Source organism: Hyla sarda, chromosome 6 (assembly GCF_029499605.1).
Source record: "Hyla sarda isolate aHylSar1 chromosome 6, aHylSar1.hap1, whole genome shotgun sequence".
NCBI lineage: Eukaryota > Metazoa > Chordata > Amphibia > Anura > Hylidae > Hyla > Hyla sarda.
Genome location: NC_079194.1, coordinates 215,231,621 through 215,249,680, shown reverse-complemented (window position 1 = coordinate 215,249,680; position 18,060 = coordinate 215,231,621). Strand labels below are relative to the sequence as shown.

At 45.8% G+C, this 18,060-nt stretch overlaps 1 protein-coding gene across 1 annotated transcript in view; it reads left to right on the top strand.

Annotated features, from left to right (window-relative positions):
* The first annotated feature begins 1,086 nt into the window (after positions 1–1,086).
* The window catches only part of AGRP (agouti related neuropeptide), an 82,946-nt gene continuing 65,972 nt past the window's right edge, over positions 1,087–18,060 (top strand). Inside the window, exon 1 of the mRNA XM_056526397.1 lies at positions 1,087–1,103. The gene's annotated coding sequence lies outside the window, so the exon portion shown is untranslated. The remainder of the gene's footprint in view (positions 1,104–18,060) is intronic.

Sequence of the window (18,060 nt, the reverse complement as noted above, 5' to 3'; positions counted from 1 at the left end):
GCACGCCGGGAGTGACGTCCCGTGGTCATGGTAACATATAAACAAAGCATAATATATACAAAATATCATATAACAGTGTAATTCATTGTATAAGCATACATAGGGGCAAAAAGAAGCGTGCGCATCATCCCGCTCATAACAGCAGCGGGGAAAACAGAAATACATCAGCTGATGTAACAAGTAGTACAGCACTTCACTGCAGACCGATCGCGGTGCTGTTCACGCTCCCCCGGCAAGGGGGAGTTAGCGCAGCTCATCAATGTCCGAGGACGTAATAGAGAATCGCCTAAGGCGGTAAGATACTGTGACCCAAAAGCCACTCGCGTCTGGCAGTGAATAGCAGCGCATATAGAGTCCTGCAGTTTCAGTGGGAGAGTAGAGCGCAGCTGCGCATCCAGCTTAGTAGAGCTGGTCACCCACTGAATAACAGTCAGAGAGGATCCATCAAAGAATACATATATCAATGGGATCTAGTCCCAATAGTAATGGTGGTATAGATGTGTGGTCCCATATGTGTCATATCTGGAATCTTAACGATGTGAAGCAGGCGTAGTGTTAGGCATGAGCAGATAACTAGTAGTGACAGCATCGCGTCCATATGATCATCCTAAAATAGAGACCCGACAATCAACTGGTGGTCACAATAGAAAAACCAACAAGGTATAATGCAAGAAAGGCAACATTGTGGCAAGCATCATAGCAACATAGTAAGTAGCATCAGGAAAAAGATATTAATCTACCAGGAGACCAGATATGTACTAATACAATAATGGCATGCAGATCATAAATAGTAACATACCCATCAGCTGAGGGGATAGACTATGAAACCCCACCTCCCCGGTTGCCAGGATCAGACCGAGCTTGTGATAGCTAAAATAAAGGAACAAAAGGTCAGGAAGAGATTCACAATAAACGAGTTATTTCATATTCCCTATTTAACCCTCTAGGTTCCAAAGTTTGCAGGGTGTGAATCCAAAAAGCTTCTCTTAGTAATAGACATTTTTTTATGTCACCCTCTCTTTTAGGCAAAGTGACTTGCTCGATTACCTGGAATTTGAGCTGGATGATGGAGTGACCTTTCTCTTTGAAATTAAATGGAACGGGTAACAAGTAACTGGCACAACGGTTAGTGGATTTATGTTTACTGATTCTGTCCCTAAGTGTCTGCATGGTTTCCCCTATGTATAGTAGTCCACACGGGCATTTTATCGCAAAGATCACGTTTTTGCTAAGACATGTGTGGTATCCCTTGATCCTATACGTGTGTGGGGGTGGGAAATCTTGTCACCCTTCAACACATTACTACATTGGGAGCATTGAAGACAGGGGAAGGTACCATTGCGCCTAGATGTGAGGAGTCTTTGTGTATATATGTGTTACTCCTGTTTAGGTAAGGCCCGTACCAGGCTGTAGGATAAATTCGGTGCTCTTTTATTACAAATCAGTGGTGGTAAAGTGAACTCAGAAATGTTAGGATATGCCTCTTGTAATATGTGCCAATGTTTATGTGTTGTCCTGGTACCGCATCCTATACGGTACCTGTATAGAGGTCCCCATAGCCAGAGTCTCTAGGACGTTGGGGTCTTTCTTATCTAGTCCGCCCCTTGTCACCTCTCATCTAGGTATTAGTTATCTTACAGTTTACTCAGGATTTCTATAAATATAATTGTACGAATGTATATAATTGGTTAATTACCTGTACGGAGTGTAGCAGGACCTGCGGGTCACCTGGTCAGGTAAACTCTGCGCTGCTGTCATCAGTGAGTTAGGCCCGAGTCTTGCGGAGACGGCTGATATCTTCTAAACTGTGAGTGTAATCAATCCCTAAGCACTCTGCAAGATCACCGAACCATATCTATCCCCTAAATCTGGACGGATCTTTGCAAATTACCCTAAATTCAGAGACTTATATGAAACGTCAAGGTCCGCAACAACTGTCAGTCACTGAAGTGTATGGAGACTGTTTGAATGAGACTGTTACTGTTCATTGGATGTACCGCAAGCCTTTAAGTAAAGTTTATCCTAGTTCAAGTTCAACTACCTTGTGGACCTTCAGTCATTTTATGCATGCACCTATCGTTACTCGGAAGGGCGGCAATAGGCTGGTGCCTACTACAGTCGCCCCTAGTGAAAGTGTACTCCCCCCCAGAAAACGAACTTTATTCATGTACTGTGACTTATACTCCGGAGTAAGGGGTTGCGCACACGGTGCTGTGTGGAGGAAGTGCGCATGTAAAGTAAGGGGGGAGGCGAACAGCACAGCGGAGCCACAAGCTGTGAAAGGAAGAACTGAAGTTAGCGTGGGGCCTCCCTGCGCACGTGATCCAGAGACCCCGCCCACCGAAGCCCTCGGTGCCGCGGTGGCCATTTTGTTGGAGTCTAGTGCCGGAAACCAACAAAGAGAGAGTTCAGCGCGGGAAAAAGGCGCAGAGTGCGACAACGGGTTGGAAGCTGTAAGGAGCCAGAACAGTATGGGACTCTGAGACATCAGATTGCCGAATTGAAGTCATATATAGAGTCACTTGAGCTGCCGATCAACGCACTCAAATTTCAATTAAAAGCTATTGAGTTTCAAGTCACCGCTCTCAAATTTGAAATCTACGCTCTCAAGTTCCAGATTAGAGAACAACTGCGTATCTCCTCAGGAATTCAAGATCTATTTACAGGGCCAGCGTACCAAATACAGAGATGTCAGAACCTGCAGCACCACAGTCCCCATCTGAACAGCAGGGGGGTGATGCTCCAGTGACCCCACCAATGGGGTCTCCACCCCAAGTCAGGAGGGTGTTGCCACCTTCACCAGCACGTTCTACCTCACAAAGACGTGCTCTACCTGTGATCCCAGCAAGACCTCCATCACAGGCGGAGCAGGACCCAGCAAGTCCACCTCCAGTCTCTCCCTATGTGTTGGGAGCCCCTGTTGCTGCACCTGACTTCTTGGGGAATCCTGTGCTTCCCACCTACAATGGTGACCCTTTTACATCGAGAGACTTTAAAGAAAAGTTCTACAGCCTCTTTGGATTTTACGCATTACCCCCCAACAGATACAGCTGCTGCAGGAACTTCGCACCTGGCCGGCGGCTGATAAAGCTACAGTGGGACAGATTTTTGAAGGACTTTCTCAAGTGTTTGAATCTCACTCTCCCTCAGATGTATGCCTCAGACTATATGAACGGCGTCAGAAGCCAGGTGAGACTCTCCGAGCATATGCAGTAGCTTTACAGAGCGCATTAGAGGCGGTACAAAAGTTGGACGGCATCCCACCCGATCAGGGCAATCGAGTACTGATGGACCATTTTATAGAAGGGGCACTGAACAAATGGGACAAGGCCCAACTAAGGATGCTGGCTGTGCAAAATCCTGAAATGGCTTTCCCAGCTTTTAAGAGACTAGCGGTTAAAGTGATAGAGTCAGGACCTCAGACAGAGGAGGCTAGTGTTCCCGTTACAGAATCTCCGGGGCCCTCGCCCCAGCCACCTGTCCCTTCTCAGCCTGCCCTGCCAACAACTTCTTCTAGCCCTTGGACAGCTGACCTACAAGACATCAAACAGGGCATTGAGCAGTTAGCCAAGGCCTTTAAAGAAATGGCTGTACGGCCAAATCCTTCTAGATCTGCAGCACCACCACCTAAAAAAGCTGACCCCCTCCCTGCTGATCCACCTAATACCCCTCTCATGAGACCACCGGGGAGTCAGAGACCTGTCTGTAGTTATTGTAACAAGAATGGACACTGGAAGAGCCAATGTTGGGCTTTAAACGGGCGTCCCCTGGGGTCGAGGACCGCACCCCAGGAGTAGCGGCTGAAGGTCCAGAATCAACCAGCAACAAGAAGAAACTGTCTATGTATGTAGCTTCTTGTCCTTATGTACAGGTGATGGTTGAAGGTATCCGGTTACAAGCTCTGATAGATACGGGGTCTCAGGTGTCCACTATTCCGCAAGGGATTTTCTATAAGTATTGGGGCCCAGAAAGGTTGTGTGAACCTCAGGAAGCGGAGTTTAGAGTAATTGCAGGGAACGGGAAACCAGTACCCAGGCATGGCTACTGGGAGCCCACGGTGCAGGTGGGAAAGCATGTGTTAGAAAGGCAGGGTGTGATTGTCACCAATGTTAGGGATGAAGGGGCAGCTGATTTCATCTTAGGCATGAATATTATGAGGCACTGTTTTGATGATATTGTCTGCACACTGCATGCATCTCTCCCTCACTTGTCACCCCCAGGCCGGCAAGCTGCCCAACACCACCTCAAAATCCTCCAAGCGGAACAAAAGTTTGTGAATCATCAAGGAGAAATCTGTCGAGTAAGGATTCAAGATATACGAGCCGTTAGTCTACAGCCGCAGACGGAGACAGTTATTTGGTGTCGTGCCCGACCCGGGGTGAAAAATCAAGATTATCAAGCGCTCTTGGAACCCCTTCTACTGGAAGATTGCCCCTTGGTTCGAGCCGCTAGAAGCCTGGTAACAGTATGTAATGGGAAGGTTCCAGTAAGACTTATTAACCTCTCTCAAGTTGCCGTCCGACTACCCAAGTACCAAGTGTCAGAGATGTGGTCTCGAAGTCACAAGTGGCTCAACGAGGACCTGACCAGAATCCTGCGGAACCTTGGTGAAGCAAACTACAAATAGGAGGTGACGATACCCCCAAGGAAAGAGTCATTCAGGTAGCTAGGAGATATCAAGAAGCTTTCAGCAAGTTCCCCACAGACTTTGGCAGGACCACCATGATCAAACATAGGATTCTCACTGGGGACAGTTCACCCAGTGGGGACAGTCGCCCTGTGGCTCCTGGGATGTATCAGACCACAAAGAAAATGCTCGTGGAGATGAAAGAAGCTGTCATCCAGGAAAGCCAGAGTCCTTGGGCTGCACCTTTGGTCATTGTGAAGAAAAAAGATGGGACTATCCGCTTCTGCATGGACTACCAGAAGTTGAAAGGCATAACTCATAAGGATGCCTATCCTCTCCCCTGTATTGAAGAATCCTTGACAGCATTGGGGTCTGCTGCCTACTTTTCCACCCTGGATCTGACGAGCGGTTACTGGCAGGTGCCAATGGCGGAAGAGGATAGAGAGAAGACCGCGTTTGTGACCTCCATGGGTCTCTTCGAGTTCAAAAGTATGCCCTTTGGACTGTGCAATGCACCGGCTACTTTCCAACGCTTAATGGAGCAATGCTTAGGGCATCTTAACTTCCAGAGTGTTCTGTTGTATTTAAATTACGTCATCGTCTATTCCCGGACATATCAGGAACACCTGGATCACCTGAAAGAAGTTTTCCAAGTCCTTATCCAACTTGGACTCAAGGTTAAACCTTCCAATGTCACTTGCTAAAGCCGCGAGTACACTATCTGGGACATGTCGTCAGTGCTCAAGGAGTCCAGCCTGATCCAGACAAGAGTGCCGTGAAAGAGTGGCCTACACCCAGGACGGTACGAGACGTCCGAAGTTTCCTGGGATTTGCTGGTTATTACCGACGCTTCATCCCCCATTTTGCTAAAATTGCTGGACCCTTAACCGAGTTACTGAGAGGGACTGCCCAGGACAATTATAATGGGAGGCTCCCCATACAGTGGGCTGAAGAACAAGAAGATGCCTTTCGAGCCCTGAAGTACCTCCTCACGGAACCCCCCATTTTGGCATATCCTGACTACAGCCTGCCGTTCCGGTTATACACAGACGCTAGCTTCGAAGGGAAGTCTTATCTCAGGTGCAAGATGGCAAAGAGAGGGTGATTGCCTATGCCAGCCGACATCTCCGAGGGGCTGAGAAGAATGATGCCAACTATAGCTCCTTTAAACTGGAGCTTCTGGCTCTGGTCTGGGCCATTACTGACAACAACCCCTTGGCCCATTTGAACACTGCTAAGTTGGGAGCACTTAAACAGTGCTGGGCCTCTCGATTGGCCAACTATAATTTTAACAATAAGTACCGCAGCTTTACCGCGGATTTACTTTCTCGCATGGCCCCGGGAGAAGCACCTCCTGCTGAAGATGTGTGGTATTAATATGTGAACTCAACCAATAAGGCATAGATATTTTAAAATATAACTTTTACTTAATCCTTGTAAAAAAGACAATGAACATAAATAGTGACAGTTAGAGATCGTAAGGACAGTATCAAAAACAATATTTATAGAATAGTGAATCTTCAGCAATGCTCTAATTACAATATAGAGATAGAGCAATTAATCTAAGCCGATTGGCTAAAAGAGGGAAGGGTAGAGGGGTACAGGTGAGTGCCCTAGATCAATTGATAACCCTACCTACTATAACTATAAATCCCTACCTAAACTATGTGTGGATATGGGAAGGGTATAAATAATACAGAATCAATAACATTGCTAGGATTCGGCAGGCTGGAGGTGGATCCTCTGTGTCAGAGAAGGATTGGCGTGGACCGTACCGGTGGACCGGTTCTAAGTTGCTACTGGTAATCACCAGAGCCCGCCGCAAAGCGGGATGGTCTTGCTGCGGCGGTAGCAACCAGGTCGTGTCCACCGGTAACGGCTCAACCTCGCTGACTGCTGAGAGTGGCGTGGGACAGGAGGACTAGACAGAGGCAAGGTCAGACGTAGCAGAAGGTCAGGGCAGGCGGCAAGGTTCGTAGTCAAGGGCAACGGCAGAAGGTCTGGTAACACTGGTAAGGCAAACACAGTAACGCTTTCACTAGGCACTGAGGCAACAAGATCTGGCAAAGCTGGGAAGGGGAAGTGAGGTTATATAGGCGTGGAGCAGGTGGGAGCTAATTACACTCATTGGGCCAGGCACCAATTAGTGGTGCACTGGCCCCTTAAATCTTAGAGAGCTGGCGCGCGCGTGCCCTGGAGAGCGGAGCAGCGCGCGCCAGGACGTGACAGCCAGGGATCTGGACAGGCGAGCAGATTGGGATGCGACCCGCGAGCGGGCACGTCCCGCTATGCGGATCGCATCCCCGCCGGCAGTGTCAGTGCAGCACTCCCGGTCAGCGGGTCTGACCGGGGCGCTGCAGATAAGAGAACGCCGCGAGCGCTCCGGGGAGGAGCAGGGACCCGGAGCGCTCGGCGTGACAGTACCCCCTTAGGTCTCCCCCTCTTTTTATCTGCTTGTCCCTTCATACAAGAAGAGGCCATTGGGAGCGACTCTTGAGTCTCCTTCCAGATAACGGAGAATTTCAGGGATACTTCATCTAGGGCAGGAACTCCAGAAGAAGTGGGAATGGGGAGGGGGGGCAGAGGGTGAAGCTTGCCACGGGGCAGAGTATTACCAGGAAGGGGGCTATGAGGAGGCAAGATCTCTGCTTGCTTTTTTCCGAAAAAATCCGAAAAATCCTGGTAAGCCTTGGGAGGGACCGGTAAGGGTGGAACCTCAGGAGTTAGACAAATGGGAGCAGATTGGGATGCGACCCTCGAGCGGGCGCGTCCCGCTATGCGGATCGCATCCCCGCCGGCAGTGTCAGTGCAGCGCTCCCGGTCAGCGGGTCTGACCGGGGCGCTGCAGAGAGGAGAACGCCGCGAGCGCTCCGGGGAGGAGCAGGGACCCGGAGCGCTCGGCGTAACAAACATAGCCAAGTACCAGTGGTTATTGCAAGATAATTCATGCTACATGAACACTGGTACTATGTGCATAATTCCTCATACTTCTTGTCCTACGCGTTTCTCCCATCTCATAGGAATGGGTTCATCAGGGTGGAAGGAGAAATAAGAATGCAAAATAGGATAATATTTAGTAATGAGCTGAAGAAAAAAAATATTAATAACAACTAGAATGATACTAGATGGTCATCGTCACCCAGTCAGGTCAGTCACCGTTGGTCTTGGGATAAGGTAAATATGGTTGGGAAGTCGATTATTCAAATAGAATGTATATAATGTATACACTTAAGGTACTAACACTTAAATAAACCACATATATGTATCAGATTGATGAGTTTATCACTGTTAATGAACACATATAAATATATATCAGGTTGATGAGTTGGTCACTGTTGATGACAACCTAGAAATAAAGAACATATATTTTACCCTAGTGTATAAAAATGTTGATAATAGAAGGAGTCTATGCTCCTATATATTAAGTTCATACCTTGTATACACAGAAGATAATTTGAAGGAAATTGAAGAACCGTTTTTTCAGATGACTTCCCCACCACTAGAAATCTAGGTATAGAATATGAGTAGCTTAGTCGAGTAAATAAATGAGATAATCATAGTAGTCCTATATATATCCCCTAGCAGGTGAATCAATAAATAGTACCTTAAGATTGACCATGAACATAGATCGAATGCGTCCAGCGGACCTAAATATCCCTAGTCACCTTCATAGGAAACTTCAACATATGAGGGTATATGAGTCCTCCAGGAGCCCAACATCGTCAGTACCATTGCAGCAGTTGAATATAATATCATCCTCTGCGGCGATGGAAAACCTCCACATTAGCAGGAAAAGATATCACGCAAAAGTCAAAAAGAAAAAGGCTTCCCAGACGCTAGGGATAGATGAATGACGGCGATGACCGGATCCACATAATGTCTTTCGGCGTCTGCCTTATATGGGACATTAACCGGAAGAACACTGCAAGAACTTCCGGTGAGTGTGCGTTCCACACCTCAATGTGAATATGCGTCGATGGAACGCATAGTGAGGCGCAATTAAAATGTGAGCCGCGCCTCACTGACTAGAGACATCCTGTCAACCGAAATGTGCGCTCAACGCCTCAATCTGAGTGCACGTACTTGGAACGCACATTAGATCAGAGGACAGGAAGTGGACAGAGATGCAACTAGAAGCCCCAATCAGGGGTGAGATATGCTAACCCCTGATTGGTTAGCAATATGTTTGCGTTTCACACTACCAGACGCTTGTGTTCCATACTTCAGGAATAGATTATAATAACTACAAGAATGTGTTCCAGGCAAGATATTCACAAGATGACATTGGTAATATTTATCATATATTACCAATGTCATCTTGTGAATATCTTGCAGTGTTCTTCCGGTTAATGTCTCATATAAGGCAGACGCCGAAAGCCATTATGTGGATCCGGTCATCGCCGTCATTCATCTATCCCTAGCGCCTGGTAAGCCTTTTCTTTTTTGACTTTTGCTCGATATCTTTTCCTGCTAATGTGGAGGTTTTCCATCGCCGCAGAGGATGATATTATATCCAACTGCTGCGATGGTACTGACGATGTTGGGCTTCTGGAGGACTCATATACCCTCATATGTTAAAGTTTCCTATGAAGGTGACTAGGGATATTTAGGTCCGCTGGTTAGCCACCCCCCCCCTTTTATGTACTCTGCACTCCCAATGTATGGTCAGTGACAATACTTCTCCAGTGCCTCTGTTTATCTATTGGGAGTGATATGTAGTAACCATCAATGAGATATCACATACTCAATTAAGATTCCTCTATATTTTTTTTTTTTATATCTATGAGCATATGTGTTTATACAATCAAGTTAAATGAGATAATCTTCATTTTCAGCCCCCCATTCATCATTTGGGCATCTATCCATTCCATCAATTGGTCCTTCAAGGAGGGCTCTTTTACCTCTACTATATCATATCGCTTGTTGAGGGTAAGACTATTTATGTCTAAAGGGACATCATATAGATATCTTACAGTTCTGTTTGAATAGAGGAATAAGTCTATTTCTATATCTCTTTTCCCCTTAAGCCATCTTCTTATCGGGATCCCTTAAGACTCAATTGTACTTTGTCTTGTTCACAACTTGGACGCATTCGATCTATGTTCATGGCCAATCTTAAGGTACTATTTATTGATTCACCTGCTAGGGGATATATATAGGGACTACTATGATTATCTCATTTATTTACTCGACTAAGCTACTCATATTCTATACCTAGATTTCTAGTGGTGGGGAAGTCATCTGAAAAAACGGTTCTTCAATTTCCTTCAAATTATCTTCTGTGTATACAAGGTATGAACTTAATATATAGGAGCATAGACTCCTATTATCAACATTTTTATACACTAGAGTAAAATGCATGTTCTTTATTTCTAGGTTGTCATCAACAGTGACCAACTTATCAACCTGATCTATATTTATATGTGTTCATCAACAATGATAAACTCATCAATCTGTTACATATATGTGGTTTATTTAAGTGTTAGTACCTTAAGTGTATACATTATATACATTCTATTTCAATAATCGACTTCCCAACCATATTTACCTTATCCCAAGACCAACGGTGACTGACCTGACTGGGTGACGATGACCATCTAGTATCATTCTAGTTGTTATTAATATTTTTTTTATTCAGCTCATTACTAAATATTATCCTATTTTGCATTCTGATTTCTCCTTCCAACCTGATGAACCCTTTCCCATGAGATGGGAGAAACGCGAAGGACAAGAAGTATGAGGAATTATGCACATAGTACCAGTGTTCATGTAGCATGAATTATCTTGCAATAACCACTGGTACTTGGCTATGTTATTGATTCTGTATCATTTATACCCTTCACATATCCACACATAGTTTAGGTAGGGATTTATAGTTATAGTAGGTAGGGTTATCAATTGATCTAGGGCACTCACCTATACCCCTCTACCCTGGCTATTGTCATGCTCTAACCATGGTGGACCATTATTCCAAGTGGGTGGTCGTGGTCCCTGTCAAGAATCTTACTGCCAAGACTGCTCCTCAGCTCTTTTATCATCATTGGATCCAACCTCTGGGGTGTCCCGAATTGGTCATCACGGATCGGGGAACCGCCTTTGAAGCCCAGTTGTTCCAAGAACTTTGCCGGTTGCATGACTGCAAAAAGCTTAGGACGACGGCCTCCCATCCCCAAAGGAATGGGCTCTGCGAGAGGATCAATCAAGTGTTCATCCAAATGCTCAGAGCTGCCTCTGTCTCAAAGCACGAAGAGTGGCCCCAGCTGTTGCCTGAACTAGAAATTTACAACAACACTGTCCACTGCTCTACGGGGTATACGCCTTTTTTCCTGATGATGGGCCGACACGGCCAATTGCCAAAGGATCGGACCTTCAGGCTACAGGCACCTTTCAACAATTCCCCTCAGGTTTCCCAAGGTTGGGTGTCAGAGCATCAACAAGGAATTGAGGAAGCCAAAGACATTGTTGAGAAGAAAATGGGTGAAGTTCATGAGCGCTCAGCCCTTACAGTTTGGAGATAGAGTGTGGCTCCGAAAACTCCCTAGAACCCATAAATTGGATTGTGGGAAACGGAACCATACACCATTACTGCAGTCCCTTATCCCGAAACGGACGTGTATGAGATACAGAAAGACGGGTTTGAGCCACAGGGGGTCCACAGAAACAGTAAAAAAGTGTGCCTGAAAGATGATATGCTTGGCCCATCTCCTTCTACTCCTCCTGCTACTTCTACTCCACCTCCAAGGCCAGTGAGAGAGTACGGGCCAGGAGAAGGCATTCATCCCACTATGGACGTTCCCTTGTTCCCATCTGAGCAGCCTACCATGTATTGGGGTATACCGTTTCCAGCTCCATCCAGCCAGCCGCCACTGGTTGCTCCACCCAGACAGTTGCCAGTAGCTGTTTCACCTAACCAGTTGCCAATAGCTGTTGCTCCTTATCAACCACCATTGGTTGCTACACCAAACATCAGTCCTGCTCCTGTGACTGCTCCAGGTCTTGATGCCCCTACTCCACCTTTCTTCAGAGAACCCCCCAGTCCAACCGAAGATATTGCTTCTGTTTCCAGCCCTTCAGCTGGTCCCTCGGGAACTGAAGTTGAAGAATCCCCAAGTGAAGGAACTCCTGACGACTCGAAGGTGGTGTTGCGGTGGTCTCAAAGGACTACACAGGGCAAACTACCCATAAGGTACCAGGACTCACATTTGGTACCTGCACACATAGTACCTTTGATAACCCACTTCAATGCTCTGCCTATTACTTTTCAGTACTCTAGATTACTAACTTAAATGTACTACCTCAGTCTCTACTACATACACAAAAACAAAATATTTCTCACATTCAAGTAACACTTAGGAATTGTAGCATATTGATACCCAATTCCTGCCACTGTTAGGTACACTCATACTTCTTTTCTCTGTATTACGTGTGTGAGAAGCTCTTCCTGGCCAGTAGGTGCTCTTGCGAATATAGAATTAAACACATGTTTCTAAGGGTAACCTAGTTGGGTTATTTTGAAGTGCTCTAGGGGTAAGTAGCGTGTAGCCGATAGACCCTAGCAGCCAACCTTACTGTGACCTAGCTTCCGGCTAGCCAGTATAATTTTCGTGTACTAACAGGTAACTTATTGTTGGCAAAAAGAAAAAATGTGTGAGATAATAAAATGTCTAGTCAGCTTGACGCTAAAGGTATATAGAGCTGTACTAATATCTAGTTAGCCTCATAAAATGTGTAGAGAGCTAATAAAAATGTCTTAGGAGCTAGTAACTAGATGTCAATTAGCTGCCTAAATGTATAGTAAGTTTAATAAAGATGTCTGAGAAGCTAGAAACTAAAGAATACATAGCTTCTTAATGTCTAGATAGCATTAATGTCTAGATAGAACCAATGTCTAGATAGATTTCTATTGTCTAGTCCAGATACTAGTAAGGGTATCAGAGAATGTAAATGTGTTCAATGTTTACTTAGGATGTATAGCACATTTATAAGTATCATCCTGGTCTAGTCCTAGTTCCTCTGCCTTAGGGGACAGGCGTCGAGGTCGACTTATCTTAAGTAAGGGGGTTTCTGGTATCCCGGTACCGCATCCTATACGGTACCTGTATAGAGGTCCCCATAGCCAGAGTCCCTAGGACGTCGGGGTCCTTCTTATCTAGTCCGCCCCTTGTCACCTCTCATCTAGGTATTAGTTATCTTACAGTTTACTCAGGATTTCTATAAATATAATTGTACAAATGTATATAATTGGTTAATTACCTGTTCGGAGCGTAGCAGGACCTGCGGGTCACGTGGTCAGGTAAACTCTATGGTTTTTGCTTAAGGACCTTTGGAGGTCCCTATGACGTATTTCACCCATCATTCCTTGTAACGGTGACTGAAAGTTACTCGGACCAATAGAGACGGCCCTGCCCCTGCCCATATAAGGGAGCGGCGACCATTGTTAGCTCTCTTTCCTCGTGGCCTGTTGACAGGGAAGGATCTGCGCTGCTGTCATCAGTGAGTTAGGCCCAAGCCTTGCGGAGACGGCTGATATCTTCTAAACTGTGAGTGTAATCAATCCCTAAGCACTCTGCAAGAGCACCGGACCATATCTATCCCCTAAATCCGGACGGATCTTCGCAAATTACCCTAAATTCAGAGACTTCTATGAAACATCAAGGTCCGCAACAACTGTCAGTCACTGAAGTGTATGGAGACTGTTTGAATGGGACTGTTACTGTTCATTGGATGTACCGCAAGCCTTTAAGTAAAGTTTATCCTAGTTCAAGTTCAACTACCTTGTGGACCTTCAGTCATTTTATGCATGCACCTATCGTTACTGGGAAGGGCGGCGATAGGCCGGAGAATTACCTCAGCATACTAGCCCTCAGCCTGGCGTCACGAACAATCGGGTTAACCTTAACCCCTGATATACTGAAGCAATACCCTAACTACACTACCCCTACCCCAGAGGCATACCACATTTACGTACAATGTTGTCTATCTTAGGCGTACACGGATGGAACTCGCGTACGAATGGTATACGTTGAGTGGTAAGTTGTGTTCTGGTACGTGGAGTGTCACTTCTGGCTTCTCTGAGGATGTGTTCTGGACACCCTCTGTCTCTAAATCTGGACTCCATCTCATTGAATCTGGTCGATTGTATGTCTGGGTCACTCACAATGCACCGCACTCTTTTAAATTGAGATTTGGGAATCGCCTTTTTGATGCTATGTGGGTGCGCACTACTGAAGTGTAGAAACTGTTCCTGTCTGTTGGTTTTTGGTACAGGTCTGTGGTGATGTGACCCTGTTTATCTTTCTGTACCAGAGTGTCTAAAAAAGGGATGGATTCCTCGCTGAGTGTGAGGGTGAATTGTAACTCCTCCCAAATTGAATTGAGGTAAGACAAGAAGGACATGATGGTGTCACGTGGCCCCTCCCATATGCAAAAAATATAATCAATATATCAACGCCATACTTTGGCGTGAAGTTTAAAAGCCGGATAGTTGTACACAAAAAATTCTTCAAAGAAAGCCATGTAGGTATTTGCATATGGGGGGCCACGTTCGCGCCCATTGCCAAGCCATGTATCTGTAGATAGAATTTGTCCTTGAAAATGAAGTAGTTGTCATACAGTACAATTTTGAGTAGTGAAATGAAAGTGCCGACCATTTCTTTACCAGTATTATACCAGGGGCACAGTGTGTGGCAGTTGGAGAACGATTATGACTTAATAAATAATGTCTTAGCATTTAGCTCGGACCTTCAAAGGATGGCAGACCTGGATTAGCGGACCCCTACTAAAAGTAGTTGAGTACCCCTGGGCTAGTACATCAGGAGATGTGGAGGAGGCCGTAGGAGGGCAACAACCCAGCAGAAGGACCACTACCTCCGCCTTTGTGCAAGGAGGAGGAGGAGGAGCACTGCCATAGCCCTGCAAAATGACCTCCAGCAGGCCACAAATGTGCATGTGTCCACTCAACAGACTGGATGAGGGTGGTATGAGGGCTCAATGTCCACAGGTGAGGGTTGTGCTTACAGCCCAACACCGTGCAGGACATTTGGCATATGCCAGAGAACACCAAGATTGGCAAATTCGCCACTGGTGCCCTGTGCTCTTCACTGATGAAAGCAGGTTCACACTGAGCATGTGACAGACGTGACAGAGTCAGGAGACGCCGTGGAGAACGTTCAGCTTCCTGCAACATCCTCCAGCATGACCGGTTTGGCGGTGGGTCAGTAATGGTGTGGGGTGGCATTTCTTTGGGGGGGGGGGGGGCGCACAGCCCTCCATGTGCTTGCCAGAGGTAGCCTGAAAGTTACCGAGATGAGATCTTCAGACCCCTTGTGAGACCATATGCTGGTGTGGTTGGCCCTAGGTTTCTCTTAATGCTAGACCTCATGTGGCTGGAGTGTGTCAGCAGTTCCTGAAGGAGGAAGACGTTGATGGTATGGACTGGCCCACCCATTTCCCAGACCTGAATCCGATTGAGCACATCTGGGACATCATGTCACTCTCCCTCCACCAATGCCACGTTGCACCACAGACTGTCCACCAACTCATCAGGAGCATGCTCAGGCGTTGTAGGGAGGTCATATGGGCACGTGGAGGCCACACACACTACTGAGCCTCATTTTGACTTTTTTTAAGGACATTAAATCAAAGTTGGATCAGCCTGTAGTGTGGTTTTCCTCTTTGATTTTGAGTGTGACTCCATATCCAGACCTCCATGGGTTGATAAATTTGATTTCCATTGGTTTTGTATGATTGTGTTGTCAGCACATTAAACTATGTAAAGACGAAAGTATTTCATACAATTAGATGTGTTATCTTAGTGTTCCCTTTATTTTAGAGCAGTGTATGTTTACTAGAAACTGTAAGAACCCATTTTGATACAAATACAGTTATTAGGAAATTTAAGGAATTAAGACTATTGTAGAAGCAGGAATTAGGTGTAATTGGTTGCCTGGTCACTGAATTGTTTTATTTCTGCTGGGCTTACTTCAACCAGCATTTGTAACGTAAGAGAAGCATTCTCTCTGATTCAATCTATTAGTGACTAAAGCTTAGAATACCCCACCAGGCATGGCATGCACTTCCTCAATTACCTTTGTTCCTTTGTATGTACGTTTTGTTTATTTTTTCTATGTATCTTCCAAGTATTCAAGGGCCTAGATATTCTAATTGTGTTTTGGAAATAAAAAACACGGTCATTTTAATTAAGTAAAACTAAATACTTAACAGTGAAATCCAAACATGGAAATCATTGTAAAATAAGGATACCATGACATACAGGAAAGAAGCACTTTCCAGAAGATCAGTTTACTGGGGCCATAAAACATTTTGTCATCTTGTTTATCATCTTCTAGCTGAGTACCCAGTATTGCCCAACCTTTCTACCTAAACCTTGTGGGAGAGGAAAAGCAACGTATTCCTTGTATTTTTTTTCCCTTTCACTACACTTGGCCTATAGTTTTACGTTTCGTTGGAGCCATTTCACACCTTACAATAATGAATAAATAATTAATGAATAATTAAATCAATACTATTTTAGGAAATACAGCAGCTAAGTGACATCTACAACATGTCTGAAATATGGCTGCTTCATCAGACAGATAATTTCAGGAGACTGGGAAAGCTGGGGGAGTATTGTGAGCCCTGCACTGTGTACTGCCTGCCACCCAGCTTTCTCAGTCTCCTGAAGAGAATATTTATCGGGTAAAGCAGCCTTATTGTGGCTCTTCAGCAGACTGGGAAAGCTTGGGGCATTCATACTTCCCCCAACAGTGATAGTCTGCTTGTTCTCGCTACAACAGCGCTGAAATGCCCTCTTCCTGCCCTGCACTAATGTCTTCTCTCTCCTCTGACTCTTTTTTCAGCCTGTGATAAATCTTTTCTACCTGCCCAGTCCCCTCTCCCTGCACTAACTATTTTCTCTGCACCTGCCTACCAGACAGTCATATCTTACTTTACCATGACGTTGATCCAGCGGCACCATGTTTAACCCCTTTAGGATGCAGGGCAAATGGGTATGCCTTTGCATCCTGAGACTTAAGGACGCAGGGCACAATTGTACGCCCTACATTGTTCCGATCACCACCGCTCGCCGGGCAGTGATCAGAATGGGATGTCTGCTGAAATCATTCAGCAGGCATCCCTTCCGTGCCAATCGAGTCTCTGGTGACACGGAAGATGAGGGTGATTGGTGCTGTCCAAGACAGCAATAATCACCCTTCACCGGCAGGAGGGAGGTGGCACTGATGCTACCTCCCGATCACTCCGATTCGTGGGTCAGAGCGACCGACCAATCAGGGCTTCTGCTGGAGATGGGATATATGGCTGCCCACGCTCTCCCAGCCGGTGTGCCTCCAGTTGTTGTAAAACTACAACTCCCAGCATACACTGACAGACTGTGCATGCTGGGAGTTGTAGTTTTGCAACCGCTGGAGGCACACTGGTGGGGAAACACTAACGTAATAGACCCTAACTCAGTGTTTTCCATCGAGCGTGCTTCTAGCTGTTGCAAAACTACAACTCCCAGCATGCACAGACTGACAGTGCATGCTGGGAGTTTTAGTTTTGCAACAGCTAAAGGTTTTCGGTCCCCCCCCCCCCACCCCCAAAAAAAGTATAACGTACATTCACACGGGCGGGGGTTTACAGTCAGTTTCCCGCTGTGAGTTTGAGCTGTGGCAAATTTTCCACCGCCGATCAAACTCCCAGCGGGAAACTGACTGTAAACCCCCAGCCATGTGACTGTACCCTAAAAGCACTAAACTATACTACACTACATTGCACCTACAAAAAATGAAAAGATTAAAAAAAAAACGCCAATAAAAATTAAATATGACCCATTGGGCAGTGTGTACCAAACAGTGAGCCTCCAGCTGTTGCAAAACTACAACTTCCAACATGGCAGGACACTCTTTGATTGTCCTTTCATGCTGGGAGTTGTAGTTTTGCAACAGCTTGAGGTTTAATATTTGGGAAACACTGCCATCGGATATTTTTGGTAGAGGAGGTATACGGCATACTTTTGGTATTTTTGGTAGAGGAGGATTCCACTTTCTTCCCCTTCCCCCTCCTCATCATCCAGTGATGATGAACCCCTCAAGAAGGTGGTGCCGCAGTAGAGACCCCCATACTAGTGGCCTTGGCCCCATATTAGCAACCTTGTGACCCCATCTGGACCCCAGTTACAGACGATTATGAGCCTCAGATTCTTGGGTTTGTTGGCCTCCCAGGAATCCAAACTGACACCATAGTCCTCACTGAAATTGACTTTTTTTTTTCAGTGAGGACTTTGTCAATTTGATGGCGGCTCAAACAAACTTGGCCACCCTACAGTTTGTGGCCAAGTACCCCAATTCTTTTTTTTAAATATTAATATCATTTTTATTCAATTTTCAAAACTAATTTTTTACAAAAACATACAATATCCAGGGATTGAACAC